Genomic DNA, 19,470 nt, shown 5'->3' with positions numbered 1-19,470 from the left:
AAATTAAAATATAGTATAAAATTTGAAGGTTAAAAAATGTCACGTTGTTTGTTTTTAAGAATAAAATTCGAAAAAAAAATCAGGTTTATTTCAATGATCAAGGCAATAATTTAGGATCCTGAGTAGGATATATATATATATATATATATATATATATATATAAAAACTTATTTGGCTTTACCCAATAAATATCTGTAATCTGAGCCATTGAAGAGTATGACATCGCACATATTGATTTAACTACATGCTTCTTAATAGCATTTGGCACTTTTAAATAAATGAATGTACCCTAAAAGTTGATAGATTCACAGAGAAAAAAATATCCATGCGTGAGAGGGGATTCGAACCCCTGACTACTTGCTTCGTATCGCAATTTCGTTAAAGACTGAGTAATTCGTATCCTGATCCCCGTTTACATCAGCAACATTAAATACAAAATATATCCACTACCAGCATTAACCAAATTTTCTTCAATTTTAAATAAGGAAAAAAACTTTATAGTTATTTTTTTCCTTTAGAATTATTAATTACATAGTTATGTTCAAGGTATAATAATATTTTTTCTACGATTAATTATATTTTATGACAAAAATATTAAATTCATACAAAAAATTAAAGTCTTAAAGTAGATAATTTTGCTTATTTTAATTTAAAAATTTTATTTATATTTATAAAATTTTTATTATAAAATTTTAATTATAAAAGTTTAAATTAAAAGCATTAAGCAGATTCAGTAAAAAAAAATCAATATCTTCCCTTCCGATTGAAACTGTCAAAGCAGTTGAGAAAGAGGGGAAAATTCTAAATATTATTTAATTACTCAAATTTACTAATAGACTGATGGCAGATATTTTTTCTATAAGGCAGAATTGTTCGAGGCAAGCAGGATACAATGCCGTGACCCTTTTAGAATTTAAGGAATATTGCATTGTACCATCTATTTATTTTAACTGGCAAAATTATATCAATTACAGGTAGTATTAAGTAAGTCCACTAACTCACCACTCAAAACCGGTAACTGCATAATTTTGTTGTTTATGCTTTGGTTTTACAAGTTCAAATGCTTTTTCTCGTGATTTAAAAAAAGCGACGACGCCATCATAACCCACCATTTTTGAATTCTTTCAAATTATAATCTAGTTTCGTAAGCTTGTAAAATACACGAAAAAAAAACATCTGAATATATTTGAATGAGAATTCAAATATATTCAGATGTTTCTGAATATATTTGTAATGAGGAATATATTTGTAATGAGGTTGAAGCACTCGATTATGTAAAATGCCCAAAACTTTTATTATAGTCCGGGTTGTAAAATTTGCAATCTGCGGAATTATCTTCATAAATTCAAACTTGTCTGAGACCCTGTCTCAATGAAACAGTATTGTAAAAATTATGCTTTATCTAACATGCTCACAACAATGCAAAACAATTAAGCTATTATTGTTGTTTTAATTAAAATTTTTGTGCATTTTAAATTAATAGAGTAATAAAATAATTGAAATTTAAAAAATGGGTCAAGTCCCTATACAGTTTGTAACTCTTATATATTTTCAGGCAACTAGTCAACAAGTTTAAAAAGTTAAGATATCAAGTTATAAATGACTCGGTGAATCAAGTTAGCTGAAGTTTTCGGAAATTAAGAATTTATTTATTAATTTTCTTCTTATTTTTTTAAATTCTTTATTTTTTTAAAAATTCCAGTTAATTAGAGAACATTATTTGGAATTTTTAAAAGTTATTAATTTTCTTGTGCTAATGTATCTGCAGGTTGGTAAAATAAGTTTAGGAACTACAAATGGTTTTTCTGTTTATTTCATACATCTGTGATGAAAAATTATCTTCAGGCGCCGTCATATATGTTTTTTTTTAAGAAAATCTGAAATGAAAAATTATCTATAAATGTTCTGATTATCTACAGAGCCTGCTGCCACGCTGAAGGTTTTCTACTACCGGGACTATAGCCTAAAAATTAAATTACAGGGTTGAATGGTCCATCTCCATAGTTTAATGGATATTTAACCAGCTTTTAATACAGTGTTATCCGAAAATATCAGTGAGTGTCTTTCTTCTAAAAAAACTATGACAACTATATAGGGTAATTTAAAATTATTCAAAATATTTTGGAAAAGATGTTTCTTTGATATAAATGAGTTATAACGTTCCCTTTCATTTATAAAAGTACCGAATCATAATGCTTTCTTACACTAAATCTTTATTTTAAATTATTTGAAACTCCACTTGTAATTTATGCTAATATGGATAGAGAAGAAGAAGAAAAATCTTCCTAATTACTAATTTGTTGACTAGTGTGTGTATTTTTAACTTAGAAGTCAATTTAAAACTTCCCGATGTTCGTTTGTAGTTTGAACCACGATGCATCTGTCTTTATTGTGATATCAAGGATTTTGATGCCATTTGAGTAACTAAACATTGAGCACCACTCAATGTTTTAATTTATTATCAGAATTTAAATTTATTCCTTTTTCCTTATGATTCCTTAAATTAATATTGAATTTTTATCTTAAGATTTAAAGCATGTAATTTAGTATTTCTTTTTTCATAAAAAAGCTCAAGTTTAATTTTTTTTTTAAATTTAGCATCTGTTATTTTTATTTATTAATTTAACATTGACTAAATACTTCTAAAAAATAAAGTTTAATAACATTTATTATTAAATGAACTTCATACGAGGCAATAATTTACTGACATTGCATTTTGCATTTTTGCACAATTTAATTGGTTCTGCATTTAGATCAATTCAAATACGAAACAACTAACAATAGATAATTTTCATAGCTTTCTGTTACAAATTACAAATTAAAGTTTCTTTTAGTTTACTTAATTTTCCTCAATTTCAAACAATTTCAAACAATTGTAGTGAGGCTATAATTTTTTCACAAACTAAGACAACATTATACTCAAGGTTACTTTTTACCAATAATGCAAATTAAATTAAGAAATTTCTCAATTTTATTTTGCAGTTACATACCAATATAAATTAGTTCGGGTTACTTACTGTGTTTATAGCATAAATTATATCTCAATTTTCTTTTAACCACATTTTAAAATTTAAAGACCTTGAAATCTTCTCCCATACACTTTATTTCACCATAATGAATGTAATTTGTATGGTTAGTAACTAACAACACAGAGACACAGTTATGAAATAATGTAAATACGGGGAAGCTTTGAATAAAAATATTTCAAACTGTCTTCGTTTTTCCTTATAAGTGTAAGGTTATTAATAAAAAACATATATTTGCACCATCGATTGCCCATTACAAAATCAAAGAAAATATGACTTATTTTTCAAAATTACTTTTTGCGAAAAAATACTTTTGATTAAGAGTAAGGTGGGAATCTTATATTGCATAAAAAATCATTTTTTACTTATTTAATTACTTCTGTGTTAAACACATTAATCAAAACCTTTTATTGTACGAAACAACCCGCCTAATCCACACATAAAAAAAAACTTGAAATGGAATTTGAATGATATTTATAACACGAATAATTTAAGCCCAAGATTTAGATCAAGAAAGCAATATGTAGCTGGAAAAAAAATAATGGTGCTTTCTTCTTCCTTACAGATATTGTCAGAGCAGCGTTCAATAGAACTCAATCGTTAATATGACGAACATATAAAATACTCTTTATTTCATCTCTGCCAAGCTCCGCCACTTTTTATACTAAAAATATTGTTACAACTCCATTTTATGCCTTTTAGAGAAGAGTTCAGGATTAGAGGAAAAAATTGGTGCTGTTTTCGAAAATTTCGAAATTCTTTCATTTACACCATCAAAATTTCATTGTATCGAGTCATTTATTTTATTGGTTATTTGCCGAATAAAATCTGTAGCTAAAGATGATTTTTTTGTGTAAATCTGACAACTACCCAGCATCAGCTAGATAATTTTATAAAACTCAAAATACCAAAAATGGTAGTACTGGCTTAGAATAACCCAATATTTACTTATTTAACGTTAACCCTTCAACGTAGATGGGACACTGGTGTCACTTATATATATTTTTTCAGTCGCTTTAATAGCAAATAAAAATATATTTCGGTATTTTTTAATTATGAAAAAAAAAATAGTTTAATAGTTACTAAAAAAATTTGTTAGATTATTGGAATTATTTTTGCATTAAAATATGAAATTCAAATAAAATTAGTTTGAATTTTTTTTTTCCATTTATGCTCAAAAATTTATCAATTAAAGAAATTTTTGTGATGAATAACTGTTTCTCTTAGATCTAGATAACTGCAAACAAGTGCAAATGTGAAGCCGTGTTTCCAAGATTTTAAATTTAGCGTAGAAAAAAGACACTGGTGCATTTCATAATCCTAAATTATTAATACGCTGAATGCACTATTTTTCACTTATTTTGACCTAAATTAATATAAAATAATTTAAAAAGTATGAAAAATCTGTTAAATGAAAATTCTGAATTAAGGAGTTGAACAGTAGTTTTGCGTAAAATAGTAGTTATCATTAAATTATAGTTTCAAACTTTTTCTTCAATACTTTTTTTGTCTACAAAAAGAAATAATCATATAAAAAGCTAAGTATAAAAAGCATTATTTAAAGAAAACTTCATCTTAAATTTGTGAATGCTTATTCGACCCATATTTCTATTCCTGTCTTTATCAGTACACGAGTTTCAACTTATACTTTTAAGATCTCATAATTTCAAGTCTTAAAGTAGATAATTAAATCTTGAAGTAGATGATTAAGAACTTGTAATCTCAAGTTTTCATACTCTCGCATTATGTTATTTTTTTAAAAATTTTACTGTGGTGTATCTCTAAAACCGAATGTTTACGACTATTAAAAAGTGTTAAACATACCTACTGTGAAAACTACTTGTACTTACTTTCCCTTACATACTATCAACCGAAAATTAAGAACTTTCATTTGTTCTTTTTTGTAATCTTTTTAATTTTGAGAGACATTTAGCCATGTTTTTCACGCGTTATAACATTTATGTCAGTAGGAAAAATCAAAAGCAATAACTTTCAGCTTGCCAGTAATTCACGGGGAATTATTTGTCGTTACTTTTTCCCACACTAGCATATGACAAAACATTAAGTTGCTACAATTTACTTTAAAGCTGAGAAGCAATCTTTATTTGCTTCAGCGGTTGACAGTCTCCAGATCTTTTTTAAACACATAATTCTTTGTTCACGAGTCTTTAACTTTGACAGTAAAGGAAATTCTTCAGGTTGAATGTCCACTCTTCCTCATGGTTGCTTGGAATCAAAGCCTGAATGGACACCGAATCATTTGAAGATGGCAAGACTCAAGTCGAAATCCTATAAGAAAAACAACAGTGTGTGAAACGGAACGAAAGTTCGAGAATGAAAAGCGTGTAAATACATTAATTATAATTGTCATTGATCTACTTTCCTTAAAATATGCACATTAGCGATGGATGATACCTGAATTTGAATATCGCCATACATCGGCAAAAAGTATCGATATATTATGGTAGACCAGGATATTTTAGCAAGATAAGATATTTATGAAGAATATCGTTATAGCGATGTTTAAGTATGTGTTTGCCATATGTAATGCTAAGTGAGCAAAAAAAAAAAAAAAAAAAAAAAAACATCCATATGCATGCAATCAATATAGTTCCCGGTACCTTAAATATTTTAATTAATTAGTATTGACAATATATCAGCTCTTTGAGAAAAAAATATTATGGTTAAATCTACCTGAATATGGTAACATTTAAAACGTGTTCTGGATTTTTTTTTCTCTTTTAATTTATTTATTTTCTTTATTTTATTTTTTGTTTTCTGACTTCAAGAAGTATGTTAATTTTTACCGTAGAGCGTTGGTAATGACTTATGATAAAATTCCAATAAATCATTGGTTTGATACCATGCTGCTTGATAGTAAGTTTGGTTAAATTATTGATGATGGGAAAATGTTCAGTTTGATAACCACACTGCAGAATATGGGAAAATTTACCGTGTTTCCAATGTAATTCAACTCACTGGGGGAACAGCAAAAAGCTCTGAAAATTTCATCGAAAATCTTTAATAATGATTTTGGTAAAATTAACAATAAAATGTGATTTCATAATATGTGAAAAAATTTGATAAATGTGATAAAATTTGTAAATTTAATCACCTTAAATTAAGAGCATGTCATAAAAATCATTTATTCTGTTAAATTTACGTTTCAGTTTTGTATTTTTTAAATGCGCATCTGGAGGTCTGCCCCGCAGTTACTGGCAACATCTATGACAGATACTGGAATGCTAGGGAACAGTTGTAGGCACTGCTAACTGTCTGATTTTCTGTTTATATTTCTATTGTTGATATTCTATTTATTGTTTCTTTGTTCTAATTATTTTTCTATTTCGAATGTTTTAATATTTTTAAATTTTTGTTTAATTTGTTTTTATTTCTTATGGGTCTGTGCGGAGTGTTTTTACACTTCAGCAAATGATGTATATCAAGTTCTGCTGCTGGAAATAAAAATTAAAAAAATTTAAATGCGTGTCAATAAGAACTATAATTTAAAAAACCAGATTTTTCGCTTAACCATTACCCTATGAATAGAAAAATTATTAAGTGAGTGATTTAAATACCGTATATTTTGGCCTTATTTACCACAATGATGGGTTTTTTTTCTTCAGAAATGTCCCAATTAATAGTTAAGGACATTTTGAAAACTCGTCAATGTAGGTTAAAATGGTTTAGTCTTCAATAAAAGCTGAGAGCGTTATGGGTTATTGGAAGCTAAAATTACACTAGGGACCGATAACCAGGTCATTTTATATATCTATCTTACAAACTATACTGCATTCTAATTTAAAGTTGATATTTTTTGATATTTCTAGAAGTCTCGTAAATACAATTAATATAAAGGAAATCTAATTTCAAAACAACTCGCGAGCAAGTTGAGCGTTATGTTGAAATTTTCCTCGAAACAACCTTGAATTATGTCCAAATTCATCATTTATGAAAATAGTTTTACTTAACTAGTTAAAAGAAGGCAACAAAGTATTCAAATTTAAATATCGTCTTGTGTTTTTAAAACGTATAATCTTCAGTCTCGCAGAAAAATTGTATAAAAATCCAGACGTCTAGACCAGAAGTTTGACATCGGCATAGATAGAAAGTTGTAAATAGTTGTGATATCCAAACAGTTTAATTGTTGAAGGAAGAAACGATTTAAAAATATTTTTAACTTGTAAAAATTTAAGATTTTGAAATCATGAAAACAGTATGATTCAATTGTCTGACATCAAAATTTACGTGATTTTCATTTCATATCATGTCTTCCGCATTTTTTTTAGAGGAACTAAGTCTTATTTGTTGATCTTTTCTATTAATAGTAGTTAAAATGTCTCGGATTCTGATGATATCTTTGGGGAATGTTTTTTTTTTTTTTTTTTTTTTTTTTGTATTTGAATTTTATTATCCTAAAAGTGATTTTTTAGAGAACTTGTTCCGATTTTTTTCTTCCATGTTAAGGGATTTTTCGAGATTTCTTGGGATTTTTTTTAAAAAAGTTTGGGGCCTCTTCTGAAATTTTAAGATGCACTAGCTCATTTTTGCAACTTTTATAAATTTTAACTGATCTATATTCATTCACAATTTTATTTAGTAATATATTGCTTTGCTTCAAAATGCGGTGACCCAAGTTCGAATCCCAGCGTAGGCTGGTCGATACAAATCCACAGTGCAAACATAAAATATCCTCAGTAATAGACGGATCATGGGTTAGAATCCTCTTGCGTCGAGCTTACACTGGGGGGTTTTCGTGGCTTTTCTCTCCATTTAACGCAAATGTGGATTAGTTCCATAAAAATGTCCTCCACAAAGGCTAATTTGTTCCAATGCTTGATCCAGGAGTTTCTTTGTCTTCTAGATTGGGTTCAAAATTACAAGGCTACAGAATTAAACATTGACAATTGATTAAGATTGAGATTGATTTAATAATCTCAAGCAATTCAGGAAGTTTTAGGATATAAATGATGTTTTAAACTAAAATTATTGATTAATAACAAAGGATTTTTTTTTTACTTTAAGCGAATTTTTTTATGTTTTCAATGGCTTTCTTTATTGATATTTTTAAGTTATCAAATCTGGGCGCTAATTAGCGTCACTTGGGTTACAGAATCGTTTCTGTTGTAAAATATCAAACAGAAATAACGAGAACATTATCGCACAGTAATTTCAATACACTCATTGTTTGTTCATTTGTTCTTTATTTATCTTCAGTTTTTTCATGCACTTCGAAGAAAAAAAAATTCAATCGTCCTTCGTCAAAGGTCATCATCCCACAGACATGAAGCATTTTATTATCTATTAAATGAATTATCCCTAGAAACTGAAGCAGATAGATTTACTTAATACACTGGTTATCATACATTTAGGAAAATTACCATAACTCAAAAAATTACATTTTAGTGCACATAATAACATAAAAATAACACATTTTAGTGCATATAACATTAAAATAAGGCATTTTAGTGCACATAATAACATAAAAAGTATTAATGATTGTAAAGGTAATGATCAGTAAAGGTAACACATTAATGATCAGTAAAGGTAACACAAAAAAATAGATACAAACGTATCTTACATACAATATATATAAACATATAGATACAAACGTCTATATTACAAACGTATCTTTAATAAAAGCTTAAAAGCTTTCTAATAGTTTTATTCGAAGTGATTCCTTTACTTAGAACTCAAGGAATGATCTACACATACACATTTAGCGATTTATAATTTTACATAAATTTTCAGATTTATAAATATCTAGTAATTTGAAATATATTTATATATGAATACCTTAAAATGCATCTTTTGAGTTTTCATTTTCATTAACTATCTGAAATAAATGAGAGAAATGTTAAAAGTAATTTTTAATGACCACATCGGACGAGTTTGACTTCTTAAATATCTATTTAAAAAAATAAATTTTATATTGTAATAAATGCTTAACTAAATACTTGTTTAAAAATTGAAATAAGAAAAATTAAAATAGCTGCTATTTAATGCTAACCACCTAAGTTGAATTTACGTTCTTAAATGTTGCATAATTTATTATACCTTTCAACGTAGTATTAAGCAGATAAAAAAACATAAATACAACCCTATTTTTACAATTATAATGAGACGTTTCACAAGAAGAATTTGATTCCCTGCTGCCTCAGGTCGCCTCTTAGGTAAGAACAAGGATGTAAAATCTATTTAGAAAGTGAAATCGAACATTTTTTGCTTTTTAAAATTCCGTCTTAGCTTCACAAGATTTTTCCGTTAGCTTCAAGGTCTTTTAACGTATAAGAAAACAATCATATAAGCTACGTTTATATGAAACTCTTACCAGTTTCGTGTAACATTTTGAATACTACAATTGTTTTGCTTGTTTAAAACGTATACAAACACCCTTTAATTACAACATACCTTCGTTTCCTTCCTTTTTTTTTAAACTTTTCACCAAAAGTTTTAATATAATAATACACCTGTTTGCATAAATGCTTATATATATCAAGCATAGTTCTATGCTAATGTTCTATGCCATAAATGCTCACATTTCTACATCAAACATAGATCATAAAAAAAGGATTTAAAATATATTGTAAGTACGTTGTCTCAAAACGAAAATTTAATTCCAAATATTTTAATGCGAGAAACATGATGTTAGGTGTATTGTTTGAACATGCTCTTCAGAATTATAAATATTAAGATATGAAATCATCGATAGAAGGTGATTTAATGCGATAGGAATAATACTGAATCCGAAATTCTATACAAACTTACCAATAAAATGTATGGGGTGATTTTCGCTTCTTAAGGGCTTACAAGTTGTGATGCTTCTTTTATACCACAGATAAATGATAAACGCTCCTCTTTTCAATTTAGTATTATTATTGTTTATAATTTCCTTTTCATTTTGACTTTCACTATTTTACTTTAAGTGAAAAAAATAATTAAAGTAAAATTTTTTGCAAATCGAATGGATCCAAGTCGAAAATTCATTTTATGAATATGTAATAGCAAATATTTGAATGCAATAAACAGGATGTTAGGTAAATCATTTGGACATGTGCAGCAGAGGTCTGAATTGTTCGATAGAAGAATTGTTCGATAAACCCTGGAAATCAATAGCCGCATATTATAATAAAAATATAGTGGAATGTCCCATAAGTAATCTCAAATCATATTGCCATTTACAGTTACAAAAGATAATATTAAGCATATTATTGCAGATGTCTTAAAAATATGTATGGGGTGTTCCGTAAGGACCACCCTTAATATCATTATTATTATTTTTTGAATTCTCATGAAAAATGTACAAATTGATGTTTAAACAACGAAAACAACAAAAATGCAGTCGAAATATGGGAAATTACAATGAAGGAAGTTTATGTAACAAGCACGAAAACTGGATAAATTGGAGTCTTTCAACTCATCTCTGCGTCCTCTTGCAATCAAACCTATTTTGCTGTTCTATGATTGTCAGATATCGATAGCGTTTTTGTTCATTCCCTTCTTAAATATTTAGAGACCCCAATGACTCTCTAAAACCTCTAATTAAGGACAGTTTTTTAAGGAACACCCTCTATCTTTTCTGCATCTAGTAATTGCTAAATTCGTAAACACGCTTTCGAATAAATTTTTAAATTAGAAAAACTCGTGAGGATCCTTTAGGATTAAAATTTTTTTTGTATAAAATGACAAATATCTGATATTATGATTTAATATTAAGATATAGTTCTGAAAAAAAAAAATAAAACGAATAGGAAAATCTCGACTTTTCATGAAAATTATACGTATAAACTGCAAAATAAGTATAAATAAGAAGTGTGCTTCTTCGTCTTAATGTGTTTTTAATCTGAAATTAAATATTGATATTTTTAAATTGCAAAATGCCTAAAATATTTTTTGTTTGTTCAATTCTTAATAAGCACTTATTCGCAGCATTGCCACCATAAAAAAAAACTGAGTCAAATTTCTTCTTTGCCAGAAGTGAAAACGATTTTTGCCACCAACGTGAAATATTAATTTAAATTTAAAATAAATTTAAAAAAAAACATTAAAGAAGTCACTGATTAAAAAAAAATGGCAAAATCTCATCTCATGCATTGAAATATTTCATTTCATGGCTATCAGTTTTAATCACAGTAATAACAAACTTCTATAAAAGTAATCTAGGTAAAAAAAATTTAATAAATAAATAAAAACTCGCACGAAGTCTTGGTTCATCTCCAAGATTGCTCGTCCACTAACCTATAGTTTCTTGATCTCTTTTACTTTCTTATTCCACAGTTAGAACATAAAACAGTTCGACTGCGCAAAAAATAAATACAGAATAAAAAATAAAACAGGCGGTAGTAATTGTTTTCATTGCACTCTATTTCAGAATTTCTCTGATTCAAATGTTGGCCGGCATTGTGCTCTTCATAATTATGCGAGAACTTTAATGGCCAGAACTTGACTTAGCCATGCTAGGAGGAATTCTAGTCACCATTAGATACACTAACTCCATAAAAGATCTCGCCGACAACTGAAAATGGTTCCACTAGCATGCATCAATTTTTTTTTCTTCTCCTTCCTAAAAATTATTCGGTCAGTGAACGAGCAAAATCATTTTATTTTCGCTTCAAACTTATTTTAGAGTTCATCTTTCGTAAATCCCCGGATGTGAATTGGTTCAACAATCTGAACTTGCTTACAGAGATACAATAACCCGTTTATACACCTATCTCAACATATATTCAGATAAGCATACACTTTCATTAACAAACCGAAAGTTGGAATGTTTTTCTTTATAGCATAGATAAATAATAAACGTGACTTTTTTTCAACTTAGTGTTTTATTGTTTTTTTTTTCTTTTCGATATTCACTATTTTACTTTAGATGAAAAAATAATTATGATTAAAAATTATTGCAAATCAAATGAGCTCAAGTTAAAATTTTATTATATAAATATGTAGGGGAGAGTCGGGTAGCCCCACTCACTTAAGGAGTATTGCTTATATTTCTGTATAATATTGAGTAATAATCAATATTTTTGCATGCTTCTATTGTTTTATCATCTTATTAAATAATGCAAAAAAAAATATAAACCAAAAAAAGAATAGTTTAACTTAAAAAAATAGAAATTAAAAAAAAACACGTTTTTCAACTCTTTTCAAAATGTGTCGGGTAGCCCCGCCCAGTTACAAAAATTATGTTTTTCGACTGTTTTTTCAGGTGTAAAGGAAAATGACCAATGTATTGACAATAGGTAAACCTCGTTTATCATTTTTATCACAAAATTATTTTATTTATTACATATTTATATACTTATAGTGAATTCTATCATTTAATAACAATCACTTAATAACAACAATATTTGTTGTTAAAAATGCATATAACATTCAAATTTGACGCAATAAAATAATAATCTTTGCAACCGTACATTTATCGTCGAAATAAAATTGGTCGTAGATACACGACATTCATGTGATCGGGGCTACCCGAAATCCAATTTTTTTGTAAATTTGTAATTACTCGAACAATTTTTCACATATAGACTTCTTTTTTTGTACAAATTAAACTTAAGACTACATACTTTAATGCTGTATGTATAGAAAAAATTATTTTTTTAGTATTAAAATGAAGTTTAATCGAAACATACAACCAATTTTTCTTAATTTCATGACTACTGTATTCAACATATTTTAAAAACTATTGTTTACCATGTTAACAACTGCATAAATACTTGAAACTTTGAAAATAAACTTTTTTTAATATAACAATTAATGTTCGATGGCCCATTGACTTGAAAAAATATTCTATACATATGAAATTGACAGTGGGCGGGAGCTACTCTCCTCTATTTAGTTAAAATTTTTAAATTTGAAATAAATTAAATAAAAACAACTTGACTACGACTAGAATTTTTTTTTATTTTTATTTTAATACAAAAATCTAAAATCTTTGGTTGAAAGATCAGTCAATTTTTTAACATATTTAATAGTTAAAAAAAAACATTTATTTAAAATACTGAGGACGTTTTCAGAAAAAGGACCATAGTAATATAAGGGTTCCCAACCTATAAGCCAGCAACCCAGCGATTCCCACTTTTTTTAACTATGGAACCCCAAATAATCCATATTGCTTCGTCAGAACCCCGATTTTATTTACGCAGTATATTAAATCATTTGTAAATGTATTTACTATTAAAAAACTAGCAATTATTTTCAAAATATTTAGTTGAAATGATGAATTTTTTCATTGTTTTATCGTTAATAATTTTAAAATTGGGAATTAAAGCTAACAGTTGAATTAACTGGCATGGAAAATCATATTATCTAGTTCTAAATTTGAATTTGGTACATTATCTGAAAAGGAATGAAATAAACGAATTATGGTTTTCTCTGAAATGGAAACAAAAAAGAACTTACAAACTTAGAATTACCAGAGAAATATATTTCTTCATTAACGAATATAGTTTTTTTTTATTTGAAATTCACGATGAGAAATATTGATGCAAATTTTTTGGAATCCTCTTCACAATGTATTCAATATATTGTTATTAGAAAAAATTCGATTTTTTTTTTAAAATTCTAGATAATTTCATAAAAGAGTGAAAATAAATGATTGATTTTAACTAAATATAAAGACAGGTTTCAAAAACTCATATTTTGGGAAAAAAATTTCTTTTATTAAGTAGAACGCCACACCTGTATTGTAAAAATTAACACTATTTAATTTATAAATAATATTTTGCTCCGGATTCGAAGATGTCACATGATTCATCTTCGCTGTCTTTTGAACTTGACTAATTGCACTCCCCATTGAGTATGCACAAATTATCTGTTCAATTTATCTTCAATAAATCTTATGTCCTAAAATCTTATGTCCCATAAATCTTATCAATCCGTTTAATAAGGGGTATTTTAAAAGCAATAATATGAATCATAATATGAATCATAACTAATTTATTATCAATCTGGAAATATACTCAAAAGAAAAACATAACGAAAAAATATAAATTATTTCTGAAGTTATTTTTAATCGTTTATGTTAATGTATATTCATATTGATTCCTTTAATAATTGGGCTATCCTCTACTTTATTTGTATTATTATTAATCATTTTTTTCTTGCTTCAGCCTGAAGTATAATCTTGTATAAAGCCAAATTTAATAAAGAATGTAAAAAAACTACGGTGGTCTTTATTAAAGCATTTTTTAACTACATATAATTAAAAAATTTACTTTAAACTAAAAGGCTGATGGATTTGAAATCTTTAAAAAATGCAGCTCAAGGAACAGTTTTTAATTGCATGTAATTAAAAAATGTCTCTTGAACTGCATTTTTATATTACAATATTGCATTAGCTGCATTTTTATATTGATTGCATGCAATTAAAAAATTTTCTTTGAACTGCAATTTTCTTAATGATGTCAATTTCATCAGATTTATAGTCATAAATAAAATCTAGAACAAAAGTTAGATGAATGGATTTTAAGTTTTATAGTTGATTAACTTACATTTTATAAAATATTATGAAAATTTGAATTTATTTATTTATTAATTTTAATCATGTAAAATTATATTTTTAAAAGCATTTCAAGCAACATTCGTAACAGACCTTATGTAAACGAAAATTTAAAAAAATCTGCGTAGGTTCAATAATTTTTATCTAAAATCATCGTAAAAAATTGCATACGATCAAAAATATTTGAACGTCAAAAAGAACAAATATTAAAATCACTCGAATAAAATTTTTATAATATTGTATTTAGCTTAAGGTTAAATAATTCAAATAATTTTAATTATTTTGCCTAAAAATAAAAGGAAATGCAATAAAAAAATATATAATCATCAAGGTTTTACTGAAATAATTTCAAAACAAGTGAATGAAAATCATTGAACTGCTGATGTTTGCTTTATCAAAGAGAAAAAATTTAATACGGGTGTGAAAAAATGTAATTTTGAAATTCGGTGTAGCAAGAAAGAAATTAGTTTCATAATTAATTCATTACAGAGTTTCAATTAGGCCAGTGTCATGAATTTCTATTCAGGGTCCATCCATTTAAAGATGTCTCTACCATTAAGGAAAATTGCATCAGATATTTTTTATTTGATGACTTTTTGTTTTATATGCGTTTATATATTTGGTATATCACTTATATTTGTTTACTAAATATTATTATAGATACATATATTTATTAATATATATATCTGTTGTTGTTATGTTGTTAATTTACGTCGCACTAGAGCTGCACAATGGGCTATTGGCGACGGTCTGGGAAACATCCCGGAGGATGATCCGAAGACATGCCATCAAAATTTTGATCCTCTGCGGAGGGGATGGCACCCCCGCTTCAGCAGCCCGACGACCTGCACGCGAAGTCGAGCACTTTACGGTAGCACAGTTTAACGATGACCAATACCGCACACCCTCGGTCCCTACGCAGACTGATCCAAGTGGTCACCCACCCGCACACTGACCGTAGCCAGTGATGCTTGACTTCGGTGATCTGCTGGGAACCGTGTCTTAACGATTAGTCCACTGCGGGACTAATATATATCTATACTCTATAATCAGGTGAAAATGGATTGAAAATGGATGGTCATTGGATTTATAAATCAGTAGTATGATCTAGTTTCTTCACATAAAGATCCATCATCTTTGGTTATCATCAGTAAAAAAAATAATAAAAATTATAAAAGTTTTATTTATTTATGAATATTTCTTCATCCATAAATTATTCTTTATTTTTAATTTTGATATTTTTTTATCAATATTTCTTGATATTCTCATCAATTACTGCAGTTTTAATTTTTATTAATGATTCGAATTAAAGACTTAAAACTAGAACTAGTGGATTTTTATTATAAAAAAAACAATTGTTTTTCCTTATTACACATTATTTAATGATAAACACACCTTCATCAAAACTTATAAACCATTTTACAATTATTGAACTGTAAATAAGTTATATTTACTTTTATTCTAAGATATGTGTTAAAGATGTATTCAATTATGAAATATGAAATTTAAATAATGAATACAAATTTGTGAAACATTATTAGGAATAATCTTTTCTTTGGAGAAAAACAGTTGCCTTTTATAACAACCAAAAATTAAATATAGGTATTTAGAAAACAAAATCGTAGTTGATATTGCAATTGTAGCCTATGAGGTTTCAATTTTTAGGTTTAAACTTAAAATTGGAATAAAATTTGGAATAACACCTAAACTCGGTTTAAATTTTTCTTAAAATTAGGTAAAACTTAAAATTAAATTTAAATTTTATTTCAATTGAATACAGAACATAATTCGTGAAACCAAGTGTGTGTTAATATAATAAAATCTTTTGAGATCCTTCAATTGATTTGCTTTTAATATAAATGCAGCACTCTATTTGCTGAAAGATACAAAAAAAAAAAAAAAAAACAAAGTTATTGTAGCAAGCGTATGAGTTTGTGAGCGAAACGAGCTTTTTTTTCTTCCTTTTTGTATAATATTTTAACAAGGATAAATACAAATTTATTTGATGAAATCTAATTTGTTTTCAAAATCTTATAGTGAATCATAGTGGCTCAAGGGATAGAGTGCTCGCCTTCCAGTGAGGCGAACCGGGTGTGAATCCCAGAAATGGCTGGTCGATACGAATTCCGCATCTAGCTTGCACCGACCACGGTGCTGACGTAAAATATTCTCAGCGGCAGACGCATCATGGGTTATGCCGTGGGAGGTCATCATGGTTAACCGTGGGAGGTCATCATGGTTTCCCTCTCCATGCAACGTAAATGCGGGTTAGTTCCATTAAAAAGTCCTTCACGTAGGCAAATTTCTCCCAATAGTTGAACCAAGAGTTCCCTTGTCTTCTGGATTGGGTTCAAAATTACAAGGCTACGAAGATGAACATTAGTAGTCGTAAACCCAAAAAATTGGGTCAGCCGTTCAACGACGGTTATAAAACAAAATGACGAAAAGTCGATGAAAGGAAGGCAAAAGAATAGTCAAAGTGCAACTTTCGCAGCGATAACAAAAAATAAACAAAGAAATTAATCATTATAATGCAGAGGAAATAATGGCTCGGATTTTCCAAAGTCACGGACACGAACCTACACAATTTGTAGTGATTTGTGGGGCAAATAAGGAAAAAAACAATAATTAACTTAACAATTAAACTTAACAAATTTAAAAAAGAAAATATAACAAGGACATCAATAGCAAAATGCTGCCTATGTGCTGCATTGCAGGACAAGGAATGAATAAAGTTACTTTTAAAGAAATAGTAATATATATATATATATAATTTCTGAATAAAGCATAATTAACATATATATATATATATATATATATATATATATATATATATATATATATATATATATATATATATATATATATATATATATATATATATATATATATATATATATATGTTAATTATGGTAAAGGATGTGTCCTGATAATGACCTTTACTTTTTCCCAATAACAGTTTTTCTATTTTATAATATTTTATTATTATTTTTTGTGTTTATGCATATGTACATAAAAAATTCACTGTATTTATTTATAGATTAGCAATTTAAAAACACTTCTCTGAAATCCATAAAAAAACAGTAAACAGATATCTTTCATAGTTGAGTAACTCTAAGCATTTTTAAGAATTTTAATAAAGTAGAGTTAATGAACCAGGAAAAACAATTGCTTTATACTATTAAAATAATAAATCTAAAGGAAAATACTATTTTTTAGTACCTACTAGAAACAGAGAAAAATGAAGAAACTTAATGAGTTTGTTTTTGTTATTAGTAGTATTGCCACGAAAGATGTATTCTAGGAAGAAAACTGAAATCAATGAACTGTATCTATAAAAATAAACATTGGTGAGAATATCTTTAATTATTCTCTTTTTACTAAATTAACTCTGGGAACTACTTTGTTCCAAGCTGTAATTATATAAACATTTGCCAGATGGGAATGGTAAATTCTCTTGAGACTTTTTATCGATTAAAAAATATCAGAAAATGAGAAATTTTGAAAACCCAATCAATGATAGAAAAATATTGAAAAATAATATATAATTCTTAATATTTAAAAATCACACTCATTGGCTAATGAATTAGAAACTTGGGATATTTTATCTTGTCTTGTTCGCACATATATATAGAAAAAAAGAAAATAAAACGAAGATATAATATATATAAAAAGAAAAGAGAGAGAAACGAAAAAAATTAATAAGTTTTATTAACTGCGCATAAGCTACAAGTATATAGAACTCATAAAATAAGTTAAAATATTGAGAAAATACGAAAAATGATAAAAAAAAAATAATGACAAAATAATTTTCTTCTCTTAAATATTTCTCAAAGTAAAAAATTTTAAGGTAAATTATTTTTAATTTTTTTTAAAAATACATTTGAAAAATATCTTAATAATTTTCTTCTCTTGTCATTATTTTTTATTATTTTCCATATTTCCTCAATATTTTTAAATTAAAAATCAGTGAAAGGAAAGATTAGAGGATGTAACGCCCCTCCCGTAAACGCACCAATTTCTTATAAACAGAAAACTCTGAAATGAAAACTTTCAACCAAAAACATTGAAAAAAAAAAAACCGCCTTCATATCCCAGTTGGCAAAACAGCTATATAGCTATCGCAAAAAAAACATTCTTTGTGAACAGTCTGGGATACATTGACATCGGAAACAGTATTTTATTAGTCACGTGATCTGAAATGCATCTGAATAAAAAAAACAGCAACAAAGAAGGGAGAAGGAAAAGGCTTAAAAGATAATAAAAAAAGAAAAAGTAAGAGCATGAGCACAACAAAGAAACTTTGTTGATAGCATCAAAATCTCACCTGCATCGAAGTGCAACAAAAATGCGCTTCAAGCTAGCGAAAGACGAAATCAGGGTCAGCGAACAGACATATTAAAAATGGAAATCTTTTTCAGTTTATGACAGTGAAACAACCGATGCGTGATGCTTTGTTTTTAAAAGCGAAACCTAGCGGCACTGGAATAGTAGGTAAAAGCGCTAATATTATCTGTTAAAAAGGAAAATGAGTTAAGTCGGTAAGGCACGCATTTAACTTTTCATAATTCTTTTATCAGGTAATAGAACCGATTGCGTAACCGAACAACGTGAATTATGGGATACAATTCGGAAGATGTTTACTAATATAAGCTGTTAATAAACAACATTCCATATTGTTTGGTTTTATTGATATATATTTTTTTAAATCTATCATCAATAAAAAAATAAACGACTATGTTAATTACTAAAATGTTTATCGTTTCGTTTTTTTAATCAATAATAATTTGATAAAGCGAAGAAAACAAAATTTACGTCGTTCCGGTTAAAAGAGAAATTATTCAATGGTTTTTATTTTTTCAATATTATAATATTATTGTGAATACTTTTTTATTCAATTAATTAAAATGAAATTCGTATAATAGAACGAAGTTTCAAAAACGA

At 27.3% G+C, this 19,470-nt stretch overlaps 1 long non-coding RNA gene across 1 annotated transcript; it reads right to left on the bottom strand.

Annotated features, from left to right (window-relative positions):
- Positions 1-5,173: 5,173 nt before the first annotated feature.
- LOC107451047 (uncharacterized) lies at positions 5,174-19,065 on the bottom strand. Its single transcript, XR_001585023.4, has 3 exons — positions 18,854-19,065; positions 8,823-8,862; positions 5,174-5,315 (listed from the first exon to the last, which is right to left on the bottom strand). It is a non-coding gene; the product is annotated as an uncharacterized LOC107451047 (long non-coding RNA).
- Positions 19,066-19,470: the final 405 nt, after the last annotated feature.

Source organism: Parasteatoda tepidariorum, chromosome 11 (assembly GCF_982258835.1).
Source record: "Parasteatoda tepidariorum strain Cologne lab strain chromosome 11, Ptep-v5.0, whole genome shotgun sequence".
NCBI classification, from domain to species: Eukaryota; Metazoa; Arthropoda; class Arachnida; order Araneae; family Theridiidae; genus Parasteatoda; species Parasteatoda tepidariorum.
The sequence above is the reverse complement of the archived record's forward strand: the minus strand, read 5'-3'. Positions and strand labels throughout refer to the sequence as shown.